Genomic DNA, 18,900 nt, shown 5'->3' on the forward strand with positions numbered 1-18,900 from the left:
GGAAACCTTTCACTTAATTATTCAGCATAGCAGAAGGGAGGATTAGTTTTATGGTTTTTACTTTGCATTAGGTCTGGAATAAGCATGAGTAGGAGGACAGGGAGGGCTCCACCCGCTCTACTCACAGGCCAGTGGCCTGCCAACATGTTGTAATATGCTAAGCCAATAAGCTAGCAGCAAATTAATACTCTCTGGAGCAAGGAGGAAGCAGGGGAGGAATTGTGACTCAGGTGTGTGTCCCTGAGTCACAATTACTCCTGGAGTTACTTGCAGGGTGGTATGGTTCTGCATCACCTGTTACTCAAGACTGAACTTAAAATAAAAATCTAGGCCTTAGGATATAAAGCATGGCTTCATCTAGACCAGGGTTTCCCAAACTTTTTCAGCTGTGGAGGCCCTACAGGATCCTGAAAATTTGGCCAAGTCCTTAAAATATTTTAATTGTTAATTCAGTAGGTACCCAAACAGACAAAGTTTTGGAATTCTGTTATTTCTTATAAAGTCTTTTTTCCCAAGAAAACTATCAGAAAGTTAGTAACAAAATAACAAGATCACACAACTGTCATTCATATTTTCTCACAGAACCCCTGAACTCATTGTAAGGAGCCGCATGGCTCCTCGAAATACACTTTGAGAAACTCTTCTCTAGACACCCCACCATCTCTTCTAGGGTGAGGTTTTGCTGTTAGCATAATCTTTATTAGTTTTCCCCAACATAAAGCATACCTCCTTGACTGGGTGTCAGATCATAGCAGCAGTTTTATAGTTTACACATTTTTAATGTGAAATTAATGCTTGTGAAAAATGCCAAATTGATAGTTTTCAGGAGGAGAAAGCATTTCTATATAGAGCTGGTCAGAAAGCAGAAGAATGTGGGATGGGAGCTAATTTTTTTCCTACATTTTCAAAGTGATTTAACATTCTCTATATCTATTTATCCACAGAGCAGATCAGCCTTGGACTGTATTTTCTCTCTGATTCGGAGGGGCCACTTCCAGGAAAAGAGAAGCTACAGCCTGCTTCCACCCATTTCAATGCCCATTTAGTACTTGGTCTCTCTGTTGAGATGACCATGGGAGGGTGGGGGTAGATTTTTTTTCCCTCGCGTAATTTTATTACATTCCCAACCTCACAGCACCTAAACACTTCACATATGGCTACTGTGAGAAAGAAAAGTATTTTCACCATGTACGGCGAATGTGTGACATAGCCAGAAGGACCCACTTGCGTTGGCCCCGAACTTGGGTGGGTGGGCAATGCTGGGGGTAAGAACAACAAGTGCAGCAGAGTCAGCCCCTACACTTAGCCTATGTGGGTGGGCCTGGAGAAAAAATGGGTGGTCCATGGCCCAGTCAGGCATACCCATGGCTACACCACTGCAGAGAACTTTTCTAAGGTCAGGCAAGTCTGTGGCAGACCTTGGAAGAGAACCAAGAAATCCTGAGTTCCAGTCCAGGGCTTTAAAACAAGAGTGCCCTTCCTCCAGTGTGAGCCGGAAACCTGTTCACTGGACTAAGACCAAACAGCTATCAGATGTTTACCACCTTTCATTGTCATTACAAAACCTGAGCTATATTTCAACCAACATCTTAGAGGTGAAAAAGCTTTCTAGCCCATTACCAGTCCCCTGAGCCACCCATTCCTTTAGCAAATTGTTAACCAATGTAAATATGAAATAGTAATGCTAGCAATATCAAAATCAGGAAATCCCCATATGCTCAAAATTATTTAGATTTGACATCGAACTCGTACAGTAGGGGCATGTTTTTTTTCCCTAGGAAACATTAGAAATCAACATTAAGGATGTGAGCTTAGTTTAAATGTCAGCTGAAAAACAGCTGCTACTAAAAGATATAATCCATGAGCCAAAAAAGTGAGGCTGGGAGGAAGTTGAAATGAGAGCTGTTTAGTTCTTTAATGCTCCTGTGTGAGGATAAAAGGGTGAGATGTAGGGAATCTTCTTTGGCATGGGGCTGCTCAAACAGTTCTGGAAGTTTCTGTTTAGTAGAATATGATCTCTCCATATGGCAGATCTGAGTAGTGAAAGAGGTCCAACCATATGCAGCAGTGATGTAACAGGGCCAAGAGGTCAGGCACCTGTGACTTTGCAGCCACATTAAGTTCTTCAGAAGCTGCTTTTTGACTTAGTAGAGCAGAGTTTTCCATCACATATGTGTAAAACATTTCATCCATTATAAGTTTTTTGGCTCTTTCAGACTAATTGTGTGTGTGCATGCACGCTCAGACATTTCAAAAAACCAAAATATTATGCTTCTGAAATACATTTATTTTCCTGTTTCCAAGTTCACCTCACATTCCTTTGCAGTTCAAGACTCTTGTCTTAGATTTTGGTTGTAAGCTCTTCAGGGCAGAGGCCATCTTTTAGTTATGTGCTTGCACATTACCTAGAACAAGGGAGCTTGACCTATTAATTGGATCCCTAGACACGGCCACAGTTCAAATAATAATACTACAGTTATTTGTCACTCAGAAAGCCCTTTCCACTCATGGGCACTCAATACAATACTGTTCACCATCTCCCAAATTCAACTTTGTGAGTTTTCCCATGATGGCTACAATCCTCATATAACCTTTTCATACCATAATGTGTTGCAGTTAAAAAAAAGAATGATTGAAAAATCCCATGGTGCAATGCGAGCTTATCTACTTTTTAACAGTTGCAGCACAATAGTCAGCATGTAGACTGCAAGCCTGGGATCTAAACACAGTCAGCACTGCATGGCAAATGAGACTGCAGAAATTAGGGTTGCCAGAGGGATTCAACAAAAATACTGGACACACTTGAAGTTACATCACAATCGACATTACATCTTATTTAGAAAATACCAGACATTTATATTTTCTCATTTATATTTTCTCAATTTGTTTCCTGAACAGAAAGCTCAAATACTGAACTGTCTGGTTCAAAACCGGACACCTGGCAACCCTGGTAGAAATTCATATGACTAGATTCAAAATGGAACCCTATATAGTAATTATTTATTTTCTTTGTTATGGTTTCTGTTGGCTGCAGGGTTCTAGGGATGTCTCTGTAAAATAATGCAAATACAATTGTATGACATATTAAGGACCAAAGGCCCAGTCTTATGCTAATGAAGACAGGGGGACTCTTCCCATTATCTTCAACGTGCATCGAAACAGATCCTTAATGTTACCCCTTGTGTGTCTGAGTGCAGGCCTCAGATGCAGCTAATATGGCTCAGTTCCACTACATTTAGGAAAGGCAAAAGGCTACGTAGACTCTATGCAGGTTTGCAGTCAGCGCATTACAGAGCTGACCTGCCAGGCCACCAGCCATTGCCATTCAGACAGTGAAAGTGCAATAGATACAGGAGGTAATACAGCTTTCAAGATGGTAGCAGCAGACCCAAAATGTCCCTACCACAGCTCCATGGAGAGGAGCTGGGGAGGAATTCTCCCCCCATACATCAATTCAGATCAGTTTTTGGAAATAGGAGAACTAGGCCCATAAAACAAATACATTAAAGCAGTTCAGGAATGACAGCCTGCCCACGACATTATCCAATAGCACAGCAATGAGTAGTCTTGTAGCACCTTAGAGACTAACAAATATATCTGTAAGCATCCTCCATAGGATTCTTGTGCCAGCCCAAGAATCCCAGTTCCATACAAGTGACCAAGTACCAGAAACCCAGATCGTATGATGCACTAACTTTTCTGTAACATTACCTATATCTGCATTTCAAAATCATGTTGATGCACAGTTCTGGGCTCAAATCGGTAAGCTGAATTTCTTTACACTCCATAGATGCTGGGGTTTGTATGTCGTATTTAGTATTTGCAAAGCTGGACATATAAAATTGTTATTTGCCCCCACAATGAGCTCCATGCTCTCCAAACACAGATGCTGTCCCAGAGGACTTCCTCTGTATATATTTAATTTCTTTACCTCACTACCCATTTTTGTGTTTTTTTCTGAAGTGCCAAGTTCTGTAGACCTTGGGAAATCTGTTGATCAAGCATTCCCCAACCAGCCAGCCAAAGTACTAAAAACAGGGACAGCATCCATTCCAACCCTAAAAGCTCCCTCCAGCCATAGATGATGCTTAAAACCCAGCCAGACATTGCTTACACCGTTACATTATGGGCTTGAACCAAACTGAAAGCCAGCATTAAATGAGGCCTGTTGCCAGGATCTGTGCCGTCTCCAAGGCCAGGTGGGGGGCCCAATTACGTGCTCCCAGAAGGGTGGAGCCTCTGGCAGAAAAGACGGAACCAGGGCAGCTAGCCCTCCATGCCATGCTCCTCCAAACCCTCAGAGCTGCACAGAATGCTCCGTGTGACGCTCTGTTGGCAATTTAATGGGCCCAGAGCTCCAGCCAGTGCCATTGCTGAAATAGCAGTGGTAGAGGCTGGGAGCCCTGAGCCCCTTTAAATCACCAGGCCCTGTGGCAACTGGCCTCTTTCCAACACCCCTCACTGTTTCTCTTTTCTGTATTCTTCTCCAGATACCAGCCGTGCACACACAGTGGGACAAACAGACTTGCAGGACTCCTGGGCAATGCTGGGAGGGGAGGGGGCAGTCCCACACAGAAGAGGCAGGACCATGGTCAGAAGGGTCCTCAGCACCAGACAGAGGATGCTGCACCTCCCCAGACAACCCTCACCACTGCCCAGAGCATGCTGCACAGGACTCCAGGGATGATTTAAAGGGCTTGAGGCTCCAGTCAACACTGCTAGGAGCTCTGGACCCTTTTGAATAGCTGAACCCCAGGGCAGTTGTTCTATTTGCCCTCCCCATCAGCAGTCCCAAGCACACAATCTGAGCTGCATCATAATATGTGGAAAACAGTTCCAAGTGTTGTCGGTTCAGGAGTTAAAACATGCTAGGTTCAAACTTGTTAATAATTCATGTCTTTTCTCTTTGGGGCCTAACTGAGATATAGATGGTTTGTGTTCTCTGTCGGACAGTTGGCTGTTATGTCACAGGCCTTTCTACACAGGGTTGAGTCACCTTCCCTTCATTTCAGCTGCTGCCTGCTAATGGCCCCCTCAGGATCATCACAGAGATTTTTGTTAATCAATGACCTTTCATCGTCCATGATTGTGAGGTGTACTACGATCACATGACCTCTCGATCGAGGCTTTCGTACAAAGCTGTCTCACACAGTGAAGCCGTCAATATTGTACAGGCCATGTCCCAAGCTACTCATCCTGCCCACACATTCAGGCAGGGTGGGGACCAGTGGAAAGAAAGGATCATCCTCATTAACCACTTCAAGGAGAATAAGCAATAAATGTTTCCCGCTTCAAACCACATGCTACCCGCACCTGCACTACATCTCTTTGAGGGAATGGGAATTTTCTGAAAAGTCAACTTTCAGTGAAAACAAAGACTGTTTGGTAATCAGCCAGCCACAGCAATGCTAAGGTGAATGAATATCTTCCTTTGCACTCTATTTAGACACATGGGTCAATTTTGCAGCCCAGCAAGTCTGACCATCATTGAACCACATAAGTCTTGATGACATAATGTTTTCCTCTACAAGAACATAGAGTCTGGAATAGCCGCACAGGTCAGAGCAGAGGCAATTCGCTGGCATTTGACATTGTTTGTGACAGCACCCACAAGGAATCACAAGTGGATACTATCAAGGATTGCTATTTATGTATTAATGAGTCACAATATGCCAGATTCATGAGAGCCAGATGTCACAGCTGACCCAGACAAGGCACTCAGACGGATCCCACGCGTTTCATGTGTCAGCCTTATATCCATTCATAAAACAGCTCCCTCCCAAAATATAAGTCTTGGGAAAATTTCAGATCACTGTATCATTCTGAGTCTAGTTTCAATCAATTTCGTAGGGTTTCTTCTGCCTTCTTTTTTCAATCTGTGTGAGTTACATTGTGGTTAAGAGGAAGGAGGGGCAGGAAGTGGTACCCATCACTAAAAAAGGACAAAGGAACTGAAAAACATGGGTATGCAGTCTTGGAAAAAATAACATTATTTTTTGCTTTTCTAAATGTTGCAGCAACAGAAACAATCTCCTCAATGAAGTTCGACAGATGTTTTTTTTCTTATTTTTTTCCCCCTTTGGATGGAATGACTTTCTCAAGAGCACAGCTGAAAAACCTTTGGAAGAAAAAAAAAAAACACATACACACACAAAGTCTCAGGCGTTGGAGGTGTCTGGAGCTGAGGATTACAGAAGTTCAAATTGGCTCCCCCTGTCAAAATTACAGCTGCACAAAAGATGGTACAGTATATCAGCCCAGGGCTCAAAAGGACTTTTTCCGGTTCTCAAGAACTGTGCAGGTCTTGAGAAAATGCAGCTGTGCGGCAATCAGACAGAATTTTTTGGCAAGATTTGGTTCCACCCTTCCCTTTAAACGGGTTATTAAGGGTGCCAACCTGTTAAGAGGTGTGATTAGCAAATACCTCCGTGCATATATTTGTCATTTCAGGGTGATTTATATCAGGGCATGGCCTTTGTGACTTTTTATTATAGACAGGTTTTTTGTTTTCACATTTCTCTCTTGAGACTTGAAATTTATGCATCTTCCAGCAAGACAGAACTCTCGCTCTCTCTTTTTCCAACACATTATCATTTTCCACCACACAGATGAAATGAGCAGATTAAAATGTTTGTATAATATCATCAAGGTGCTGTTTTAACTATGCCAATATGTTTCAAATCTACCCTGCCCTGGCAATCCTTCTGGTCTCAAACTGCAGCACTTTGACAGATGATGGCTGCAGAGGGATTCCTTTAACAAGCTGCACCACTCCACAGTTTTGTGGTCGTGTGTGAATGTCTGTTGGCATAAGCCTCAGTGCATCACATTTGGATGCAGCAACATCCGCCGGGTGAATGTGGGTGGAGCAGTCCAATTGTTTGCACGGTGCTTAGATATTCTCAATGTGTTTTGCAAGAAACTTTTGCTTACATATTTGAAATACTCTATTTCCCATTCTTCCATCTACTTTATTTAATACACATAGAAGAGTCACCTAGCAATTAGAACAAGGAACACAGATGTAGTCCCAACTCCTACACTGATTCACAGAATAACCTTGAGCAAGTTTCCCAGCCCCACTTTATCCAATCTGTAAAATGAGCATAATATTATAGACAGGTGGTATGAGACTTAATATTTCAAATGTAAACCATGCAGAGTTCCTCGGATAAAAGGTGATCTACAAGTGCAAAGGATATAATCTGGTAATGGACACAACAGCAGCATTCATTTAAAATCCACAATCTTGATCCCAGAATAAATTATTGCAATACCCTTGGATTATGAAACTACACTTCATTCCTCAGATCTAGACCATGGGTACAAATTTACTAGGTCAGGTGTCCTCCTTTTTTACACTGGTTTCACACTAGTGTAATTCCCTCAGCTTCAGAGAAGTTACTCTTGATTTAACCTGGCATGAGTTGAGAATCAGGCCAATTGCTCATTTCCCCCCCCCCCCCCCCCCAGATTACAAAGGCCCTACCAAATTCCTGGTCAGTTTTGGTCAATTTCACAGCCACAGGATTTTAAAAGTCATAAATGTCATGATTTCAGCTATTTAAATTGGAAATTGCACAGTGTTGTAATTGTGGGGGTCCTGACCCAAAAAAGGAGCTTTTAGAAGCAGGGTCGCAAGATTTCTGTAGCAGGGGTTGCAGCACTGCATCAGATCTGGGCAGCTAGAGTATAGCGGCTGCTGGCCAGGATTCCAGTTCTGAATGCAGAGACACCAGTGGCGGTGGTAGCACAGAAGAAAGGCTGGCACAGTATGGTATTGCCATCCTTATTTCTGTACTGTTGCCTGCAGCGCTGGTCCCTCAGTCAGTAGCCGCTATTTTACCACCACCCTGTTCTGAAGGCAGCAGTGCAGAAGACAGGGTCGCCACTCTGACTTCTGAACTGCTAGTGGGGCACTGGCTTCAGAGCTGTGTGCCTGGCCAACAGCCACCAGCATCCGGCTACGCATCTCTGAAGGTAGGATGGCAATGCCACAAAAACCCCTACAATAACCTTGTGATCCCCTGACACTTCCTTTTGGGTCAAGCCCCCAGTCTGAAAAATGCAGGTCTTCCCTGTGAGAGTGTAGTATAGGGTAAAATTACACACACGCAAAACAGCTTTCCCAGGGGAAGGGGGACATAAGATTTCATGGTCTATGATGCCCTTTTTCTTAGACATGAAGGTGGTATGGCAAATTATTTACCTCTGTTTCTCCATTTGTAAAGTGCGGATGATAATATTTACAGGGGTCCTCGCTATAAGTCCAAGATACGTTCAAAAAAACTTGAACTTATAGTGAAACAACTTAAAGCAGGGCATTTTTTTCCCCGCAGCTGACTTCCATTTAAGCAAATTGGGGGGGGGGGAGTGTTTTGCAGGATTTTTATCAGGGAATGGGAGGACTTATAAACACATCAGTTCCTACAATCGTCAACGACTTTAGTGTGGAACGGATGTACACTGGGGCAACTTATAGCAGGGACCCCCTGTATCTCTGTCACAATGGGAATTTTTCCTGTCACCCAACATTTGTCTTTACAGTATAAATAGACAAGACAGACATATTCTTGTAAGCAGACACTGTGTCTTTCTATGTGAATGTACTCTTCTTGGAACACTAGGATCCCAATCTCAGGTGGTATTACTACAGTACAAAAAATGTCCATAACAATGGTGTTGTAAGGATTAATATTTCTCCAGTGCAATGAATATGGAAAACAGTGTGTTAGTATCAAAGTTCTTTTTTTGTGGTGAGGGGAATGGGTCTGTTTGTTTTTTATTGTTTGGGTAGGTGGTTAGATTTGTTTGGGGGGGCTTTTTTTTTGAGTGGGCAAACTTTTCAGGTTGACATATTGTGGACAGAAAAATGTACACAAATGTGATGAATAAGTCATTCAGTATGAATTACTCATTTAAATCCAATTATTATTATTGGAGTCTATTGAATACAATTAAATGTATTCCAAAACTTTTAATGTCTCTATTTCAGATTATATATTTTGGTTACATTTTAAAAGATTCCCAGTTTCATGCCATACATTTTTATGATATGTAGCTTGACCAAATAGTTAACTATTGTATATGTTGCATGTGCAACACATTGTACATGAAGTACTTTGATCAAGTGTCTTGGTAACATTTTGCATGTGCCATATGTTTTTCTCCAAATGAGTATCCTTGATAGAAAAACTCTAGTGGAAACACTCAGCGATGAGGGAGATTTTCCACTCACGCTAACTCATTTCAAAGCCTACAGGAAAAAGAGGTTGACAATCTTCCATATAATTTTTCCTTATTGTTTTTGAAAAGGCGAGGGTTGAAATGAAGGATTAATATCACTGGCTAGGCCCAGACACATAGTGCTTGCCAATTTTTTATTCTTTTGTATGAATCTGATCTTGTGGAAAATGAAGGGCTGGTCCTATTGGCTAGACCTATCGAAGTGTAAGCAGACACTGTGCTAACCCATACAGGTCTGCAAATGTAATTCAATCCCAACCTGTAACACCCTATCCTGGTTCAGGACTGGTCTCTCCTCAGCATTCCCAGTTACCTGGTAGCTTTTCAGATTGACAAATAACTATTTAAAATCAGGAGGAGCTCTTGGCTTGAATTCTTTTCAATTGGATTATGAAAATTCAGGAAAGCCAAATTGTTCCTTTGCTCTTATGAACTGTGCTAACAGGATAGCGGGAAGACACAAGCAGTGCTACTCAGAGATTCTCAGCTGGCCTAAGGTTGATACAGGGAGTAAATGGGCTGGCTGCAGGCCCAAAGGGATTTCTTACATCTGCGGTAGAAAGATTTCTCTCATATGAATGCTTTTCTGTTTGCAGTGGAATAGCGAAACTGACCAACCTTCCATGTCTTCTGAGTGTGTGTTTTAAAGCTGGTTAGAAAATGAAAAACTAGCTTTATTAAAAAAAAATAAGTTGTTTCTATTTCAAAAGGTTCACATTTTTCCTTGTCAAAAGTCTCATAAGGGTAGTCATGTTAGTATGTAACTTTAAAAACAATGAGTAGTCCTGTAGCACCTTAGGCTATGTCTACACAGCAGCGTTATTCCGAAATAACATAGTCCACATCTACACAGCAAGCAGTTATCTCAACATAATGTCAAAATTATGTTGAGCTGGAGGACTTCTTACTCTGACTCCTGTAACCCTCATTTCATGAGGAGTAAGGGAAGTTGGAAGAAGAGTGTTCTTTCTTGGACTTCCTGCAGGGCGGACAGCGCCAAAAGTATCATGAGTATCATGAGCTTTCATGGACAAAACCCACTTCCTCAGATGAGAGAAACTTACCATAAGCTTCATTCTCAGTAAAGGGTATTTCTTGCTAGTAGTCATAAATGGATTATATGCAGTAGTAGACAGTCTTATCATACCATCCCCTCCATAAACGTATCAAGCTCAGTCTTGAAGCCAGTTGGGTTTTATTGCCCTGACTGTTCCCCTTAGAAGACTGTTCCAGAACTTCATTCCTCTGAAGGCTAGAAATCTTCTTCTAATTTCAAGCCTAAACTTGTTGCTTACCAGTTTATAGCCATTGGTTCTAATGTACACAATGTCACTTAACTCCTTTCCGTCCCTGGTATTTATCCTCTTTTGATTTTATAGAGAACAATTTTATCTTCCCTTAGCCTTCTTTGGGTTAGGCTAAAAAGCCAAACTCATGGGCTACGTCTAGACTGGCATGATTTTCCGCAAATGCTTTTAACGGAAAAGTTTTCCGTTAAAAGCATTTGCGGAAAAGAGCATCTAGATTGGCATGGATGCTTTTCCGCAAAAGCACTTTTTGCGGAAAAGCGTCCGTGCCAATCTAGATGTGCTTTTCCGCAAAAAAGCCCCGATTGCCATTTTCACGATCGGGGCTTTTTTGCGCAAAACAAATCTGAGCTGTCTACACTGGTCCTTTTGCGCAAAAGCTTTGCACAAAAGGACTTTTGCCCGAACGAGAGCAGCATAGTATTTCCGCAAGAAGCACTGATTTCAGACAGTAGGAAGTCAGTGTTCTTGCAGAAATTCAAGCGGCCAGTGTAGACAGCTGGCAAGTTTTTCTGCAAAAGCAGCTGCTTTTGTGGAAAAACTTGCCAGTCTAGACACAGCCTTTGAGTCTATCATAGCAAAGGGGAGCAGAAACCATATGGGCAAGGTCAGATAAAAGAAAAAGAGGAGAGGAGAGAGGAAATCTGGGGAATGGAGCGAACAAATCTGCTTTTCTGACTGATGGGAAAAACACTTTTTTCCCCCAGATTGCCAGTACAGTACATATAGGACTGGTTCTGGATAATTGGGCAGCATTCCTGCATTTCAATTAAATTGCCTTGCCTTTCCCAAACTAGCATGAAATGTATTATGCTTCAGTAAATCAGTCTTGAATTAATGCTGGGCTCAGCTTCTAAAGCAAACTAGAACAGATTAGTTGTGAGAGAGGCATTTAGCAAACATATGTAATAACAACATGGACCAGGAATGAAGTGGTATCGGAGATCAGTATAAACTATTCAGATTTTTTACTTAGTTTCCAGTGCCTTTATAAGAAACATAAAACATCCAAGATTCATAATTCAATTACTCTGATTTTCCTCCAATGTCATATAAAAGCATCACTTTCATACATAGAAAGTAAGATGTGCTTAGAAGTTCCCTTATGTAGATCATTGTCTCTTATGCTTAAAACTTGGCTAAATTATGAGGCAAGATGCTTCCCCAATGAAACTCAGAAGGGAAAATCCAACCCTACCAATCTGTTGTTATACAGAACAGAAGCCAACTCACCTTTCCACAGCTGCATCCCTCAAAGGTTCTGGGGATGAAGAAGTGGTTCCAGCTCTTGAGGGATATGGGGAAAGCAGTTCGGCAAGGGGCTGTACACAAACAAGACTGTCTGCCATTTCTCCTCCCCCTCCCCAGTGGAAAAGCAGCATCCTAAATGCTGAAACATAATTCAAGGATGCAACCTCCATGATACTAAGATTGTCAGTGTCGCAGTAATGTAGGTTCAAAAGATCAGCTCATTAGCTTTTTTTTCTATACAGGAACAAACTTTCTGATAAGTTCTCTTTGTCACAGTGAGCAGCTGTACACAGTAAGGTAGAATTTCCATGATTACATTTGATGGGAAGGAAGGAAATGCAGTTATAAAAAAAACCCCAAGTAATCACACTCATAATGAATTAGGCATTTCTATGGGTAATGAAAACAGCCCATGGCTAATTAAATAAGATTTTTAAAACATTTAATGAAGGATGATAGGTGGCACTGGTAGTGTGCTATTATAAGCAGAACAGTAATTCAAGTGTTTCCAAAAATGTCATAATTCAAGATGGTCAAAGCCTCCAGGAGCTGATTTATGTTGACAAAATACCCGGGCTAACCGGGGGCTTTAAATACGTACTGCACTTAGCACCTCCATAGGATCAGGCAAGCAGTTTATGTTTCAGGCTATCCAGAGTATCTGAGCTACATGAAGGTCACCCTGCTTCTTTTGTTTTATTTTTTATAAAGAAGAACATGGCAAAAAATATGGCTGCTGCTTTGAACATGCTTCTCTGTTCCATCTCCAGTCTCTATCACCAAGAACTCATGCTGAATGGTAAGTAACTGGAAAGGTCAATGTTTTCAGGAATGCAGTCATCAGACTAGCACCCAGATAGGTACAAGTAACCCTCTTTAGTTCAGATTCTGATGAGTTATATTAGAGAAGTTCCAATCCCTCTCAGTATCCCTATTATAAACCTTGTTTTTTTGAGCACTGATAACAGTTAATATTTTCATCTGGACCATTCCTGAGTATACAAAAGCACAAACCAGGAATAAAAAGGGAAAGGAGGATGTGCAAATAGTCAATTTGTATGCACAGAAATTTAGCACATCCATAGACTTCCATCCTCTTCCATCACCACTGTCTCACTTAAAGGTTCTGTCATTGATCAGATTCCCATTATGCTAGGCACTATACCAACACAAGGAAACAAATTCACCCTACCCCCATCACTTTTATTGACATATCAGATTCTCTGCAAATCTGTAAACTCAGCTTTCTCTGAGCAGGATTGATTTGAAGAGGGAAACTTTATTTATTTTTTCTTTCACATCTTGTTCATTGAGATTATGATGACAAGTAAAATAAATGTTGCAAATAACCCATTATTGTATGTGCACCCACAGCAACCCCAGTATATGGTAGGGGACATTTGTAAAGGAGAAGGACAGAAGAGACAAAACCAGAAAGATATTAGGTAAAAATGAAGGAGAGGAGAGGAGAGGAGAGGAGAGGAGAGGAGAGGAGAGGAGAGGAGCAAATGGTGGATAGGACAAGATGGGAGATAAAGGGGGGAAAATGGAGTCAAGAAACTGTATGTTAGTCTTTTTTTAGAATTGCAAGTATATCTTTATGACCTGTTGAAAATATAGGTCCTAGAAAAGGTTCAGGGATCATTGCTACCTGGACTTCATACAAATGTAATTCACTTTTTATAAATATTACAAATATTCTTTAACCAAACAATATTTTCACTAAAGTTTTCATGTGGATTTAACAAAAAACAAACAAACAAAAACCTTTTAATGTAGGGTTGGGGTTTTTTACGTTTTATACTTAACTCCCATCCCACCTCTCTTCAAGATTTTACAATTAAAGAGGAAGGATGAAATAAAGATAATTTTTCATTTCATTTTGTCAAAAATAAAACCAAGGAATATTTTAAATAAACCCATTTTTTTATTTCTTTTCATGGAAAACATCATTTTCCAATCAATCCGATGCTGTCTACCTATCAATAAATACTACTATATCTCACAAATTCAAAGCAAGAGTCTTACTTCAAAGCTTTCCTGACAATACAATGGAAGCGGCCAACTACATAACCCTCCTTCAAGTGCCAAGAAACAACCATGATCAGATTTGTGCTAGATAACCCCCATTGCTCCCAAAACTAATTTTTTTTGCTGTATTTTCTATCTCCTATTTTGCTCCAGTTCAAAAGAGAGCAGATACAACAAAAGATACGTAACCTTTCTAAAGTTTGCCATTTATGTTTGTTATTTCTGCCATTGTTCCTTTTTTATCCATTTGGTTTCAAAACATACTTGGTTTTAGCTGCCTTCTGCAGCCGGAGCAGTGTTTGTTTGTAAAATAAATTACAAATGGAGGACACCCCATTTATGGAATAAGCCGCTCCCATGAAAATTTTAATTAAAGGGTAGAACAACAGTATCATGACTAAGGTGATGGGGCTGTGAATCAGGGGAGATGATATGCTAAGTATTTTTTGTGTTACCATAGGCAGTCCCTAGAGGCCAGATTTTTAAAAGTGTTCCAATTAGAGTGAGATGCCTTAATACATTTAAAAATCTAGCCCCTACCTCCTGAATTTCAGAGCACTCACAACTGCAGTTAAATGGGAGCAGTGGAGGGTTATACCCTTCAAGTTCAGATTATGCCTCAGTGCCCTTGCTGTAAATTGGGACAAATAACATTTCTCTACCACTATGGGAGCTATGAGGATAATTCATTTTGGCTGAGAGATGCTCAGACATTCTGGAGATGGGAGTTATATATAAATCCATACAGATAGTCTGGGGCCAGGGCAATATAGTGCTCTGGCTCTGAAAGCAACCAATCTGGATCAGATGTGGGAAAGCTAGAGAGATCCAAGCTGTTCACAGCAATTTCTCCTCTTGTGTATATTGCCTGTATATTTAGTCTACTTCTTCTCCTGTTTGTTATTTTTTTACTTTTTCCCAGTTGCACTCTGTAATCATACACAGAAACAGAAATCACAAGCACTTGTATGTGGTAAGCAAAATTTGCTTTTTTTTTTATTTTCCACATACCGTCACCACAATGACACTATGTTGATAAGAATTTATTTTAATTCTTAATCTGTGTTTTCTACTAACCAGAAATACATGCAACTTGGGATTCTGGAAACACAGACTTCTTTATACTTCTCCTTTTAGTATTCATGGTAAGAGGGACACTTACACTTGTGTTATCCTAAGTACATCCAAAGCAGTAGACAATGTCAACACAGTGATCAGAACCAACATTAGTGGTGTTTCCTGTCAAGCTGGATCCTGCAAAGTGCTAGGTACTCTGGTCCTGGTCCATCAAAGCACATAAGTACATGCTTAACTTTAAGCAGGTATAATGCTGTTGGGATCTATGGGATGCCACATATGCTTAAAGAGCTTTAGTAGATCAAGACCAGAGTGTTCAGCTCCATGTGGGATCAAGCCTTTTGTGAATGGTGAGGGTTGTACAAAAATGGTAAGGGTAGTACAGAGTTGCATGGTGTGCTGCTGTTACTGATAAGCTGTCTTATAACACATAATATAACAGATTATTCCTGGCTGGAATCCCTGTATATATTATGGCAGATCCCTTCCCCATGCAATACAATATATAAAGATTTACTTGTTGTCAATTCACTGAGTGGTTTTTTTTATGTAATGTTTCACTTTAGCTCTCAATGTGCTAGAGTTCCAATTTGTCAAAGGATTTTCTATTACAATAAAGGTAATTTTGCAGATCCTCTGCCCCTTATAATGGCTTACACTTTTACCAGGTCTAACAAAATACTACATATTAGAGCTGTAGGCAGAATTTCAACAGTAGGAAGCCAGGAATAATTCATATGAAAAAAATCCTAATGTTATTTCACATTTCTTTGACCATATAAGGAAAAAAATTCCACTGACCATAATAGCAGAAGTAAGGGGAGTAAGTAACTTTCTATTGGAAGATAGAAAATGAGATGTGAACTATTGGGAAGCGTATCTTCAAATATTAATTCTGAAGATCTTCGCTATGGAAGAACCAAGCCCCCCTCAAAATAGCACCAAGTAATACAATGAAGCCATGGGGTAATTTGAGTAGATATTTTGGTAAAGATTCCAAAAAGTGGCACCCTTTTTGCCAAAGCAATGTGTATCTCTAATTTTGTACTGATGATTAAATGGTGGACACAAATCTAAATAATTGTATTTCCAACAACCTGCCCAAGGATGAAAATCAGGAAGTCAGAGATGCAAATACTCAAATATACACTTTTGATTCATAACCCTTTCTGGGTTTTTTTAAATGTATATAGTCCCCGTATACACCCACTTCCTTGGTAGATGGAAATGTTGTGTTCAGCATCACAGGCTGTTGCTGGCTGATGTCTATTTCACAAATAGTTACATATGCCACATATGTGGGGGGTGATTACATATGTAGTGAACCATAAAAACAGCATGATAAACTGTATTTATCAAACACCTTTTACTGCTTCATCTGCTCTCTGCTTTCTAATACATCTTCTGCAGCACTTACTCTTTTATTCCAAATCCTCAATCAGCTTTCAATAGTCACTATTTTAAAAAGAAATACACAAATACAGACCTTCCAGAGATGTGGTCTTTCTCTTCTAAGCATGCTGTAAAACCCATCTGAGCCTGCATTGGTGGAGGGCTGATTATTTTTTTGAGGGTGGGGTTTATTTATGGTGGGGAGATGAGGTAAGGTTTTGACTTGTATTGGTCACATAACTAGTAATTAAGGCCCAATTTCAGCAAAGCACGTAAGTGCAGGCTTAGCATTAAGCCTTAAAGTCAGTGGGATATAAGAACATATTCAAAGTTAAGAACATATTTAAGTGCTTTTTTGAACTGGGGTGGATTTAAGAATGTGCATATAGTTAACATGAACTGGGTTCCTGAGTATATGCCTAATTTGTAAATAAGTATGTGAACAGTCCCAAATGCTTAAAGTTCAGTACATGCTTAAGTAACATATTGAATCAAATCCTAAATGACATGTGGTTGGTAGGATAAGAGGATAGAGGAATTCTGCTGCTGGGCATGAATCATGAGACTGGTTGTGATGGCAGGGGGCAGGGCTCTTTTCCAATTGATGACTTATCTTAGTAAAAGTTTGTGCTTCCGAGTTTCACCTGCAGGAGTCAGGAAGGGAATTCCCACTCTACACCCCAAGGTTTCTCATTGTGTGTGTGTGTTTATCTCCTTCCACTGAGGCATCAGAGATACCCACCGCTGGAGAGCTGAGATTAGTCCTGAGTGACATGGTCATTTTTTCTTCCTCAGCTGGCTGGGGCTTCATCACATGGTCAGGATCTTACCCTCAGGTAAGATTGGTAAGCCCCTGACCAGGGTTAGAGGAGTTTGCTTTCCTCTGCAACATGTGGGTGCAGGTCATTTGCCAGGATTATCAAGGCGTATCTCACGTATTTTCCTGCCAACATAGAGGCCCCAGGAACCAGTACACTTCAGTCTTTCCTATAACCTGTGATACATAAGAGTTTTTTTATCTCCTGAGAATTGTAATACTTTGGTTTAAATTAGGCTGTTGGGTTTAGTGTGTGGCTGCTGGGTGGCCTGTGATGCCCAGACGGGTCAGAATAGACATTTGGTGGTCCCAAAATGTGTAGCTGGAGTCAGTTTAGCTTAAGCTGAGCTGTGGCGGCATCCACACAGTGGGAGGCCAACAGGAGCAAAGGAGGAGTACCAGATGCCAACAGGGGCTGCCTCAGCATTCGATTTATGGGTCTATACTAGACCCATTGAATTGAATGTAAGAAGATCACCCTACGGAGTGTTGATCTTGTGGTAAGTATAGATGTATCCTATATCATAGCTCCTATGTTCTAGTAATATAGATCAAGAACTCCAAGTTCTTTGAATGGACACCATTTGGCATAAAATGGCTTTGAGTCTAAAATGTAAATAGATAATCATATGTACCTATGTAAAGTCAAAAGTACACATGATAATGTTAAAGAGAAAACTCTGCAATTGACAAAACATGCCTGCACTGAAAGGGACAAGCATTCAGGAAGCTCATAATTTCATTTTTTTTTAATACTACTCTCTGTGACTATGAGAGAATTAAAAGAATTCACTACAATGACATTTTCATTAATGACATTCCACTTTGTTCACCAAGTAAAATAAACCAATCATCTGCAATGCAAAAATCTCACATTGTGATCAGGAAAACATCAGAAGGGACTAGTCATAACATGGATTAATTTAATTTTAGAAAATGTTATGTAAAGACTGAAAATTATTAAAGAAATACAATCTTTTTTCTTCATCTTCTTGAACTGAAAAATTACCCGGCAATTGTAGATTCCAGATGCCAGTGATGTGGCACATTTCTTTCCCCTTCTTCCATGCAACAATCTTGCAAAGAGAGGCAGAGGAAGAGGATAATTGGGTAAGGCGAACAGCAGGACTGGCATTAGAACACCAAAAGAAAAGAACAGCTATGGTCTAACAGTATCAGCCTGAGTATATAGTTTTGGCTGCAGGGAGATGTGACTTGTGAATGTGCTGTTTTGAGGGGGTATCAGGGGGTTCACACCCCCAGTGCACTTCAGTGCCCCCTGACTGTCCTCATATAGCCCCTCTCAGGGCAAGTTACAGTCTGTATGGGTTGCTCATCATAGGCATTTGTCTCAACGGCTCAGCTTACCTAGTCGGCCTCCTGATCTACCCGCAAGCCAGGGGCTTTGTTTCCAGCTCCTAGCCAGGGGGAGTCTTGGCTGGCCCTCCTCCAGCCTTTGCTGGTCATCTCCCTCCAAGGAGCTCCTGCTTCCCCTGCAGTCAGCCCTCCACTGACTCCCCCTAAGCACACTGTGCTTCTCTATTTATAGTTGTCAGCTGGGCTTTCACTTGCCCTAACAGCTTCAGCTGGGCTCTCCAAGCCAACCGGGCTTCTCTGTATAGCCTCCCGCTGGGCTCTCACTAGCCCTAACAGCTCCAGCTGGCTTCCACAAGCCAATTGTGCTGCCCTAGATAGTTGCCAGCTGGGCTCTCCCTGGCCCAAACAGCTCCAGCTGGCCTCTTTCTTTCTAGCCCTGGCTCAGAGCCTGGTCTTAAAGGG

The 18,900-nt window shown here is 41.1% G+C and overlaps 1 long non-coding RNA gene across 1 annotated transcript in view; it reads right to left on the bottom strand.

The window, feature by feature from the left end:
- The window catches only part of LOC142826807 (uncharacterized), a 51,402-nt gene extending 32,794 nt beyond the window's left edge, over positions 1-18,608 (bottom strand). The window contains exon 1 of the long non-coding RNA XR_012901058.1: positions 18,490-18,608. This is a non-coding gene — a long non-coding RNA (uncharacterized LOC142826807). The remainder of the gene's footprint in view (positions 1-18,489) is intronic.
- Between the last annotated feature and the right edge of the window lie 292 nt (positions 18,609-18,900).

Source organism: Pelodiscus sinensis, chromosome 2 (genome assembly GCF_049634645.1).
Source record: "Pelodiscus sinensis isolate JC-2024 chromosome 2, ASM4963464v1, whole genome shotgun sequence".
Lineage (NCBI taxonomy): Eukaryota > Metazoa > Chordata > Testudines > Trionychidae > Pelodiscus > Pelodiscus sinensis.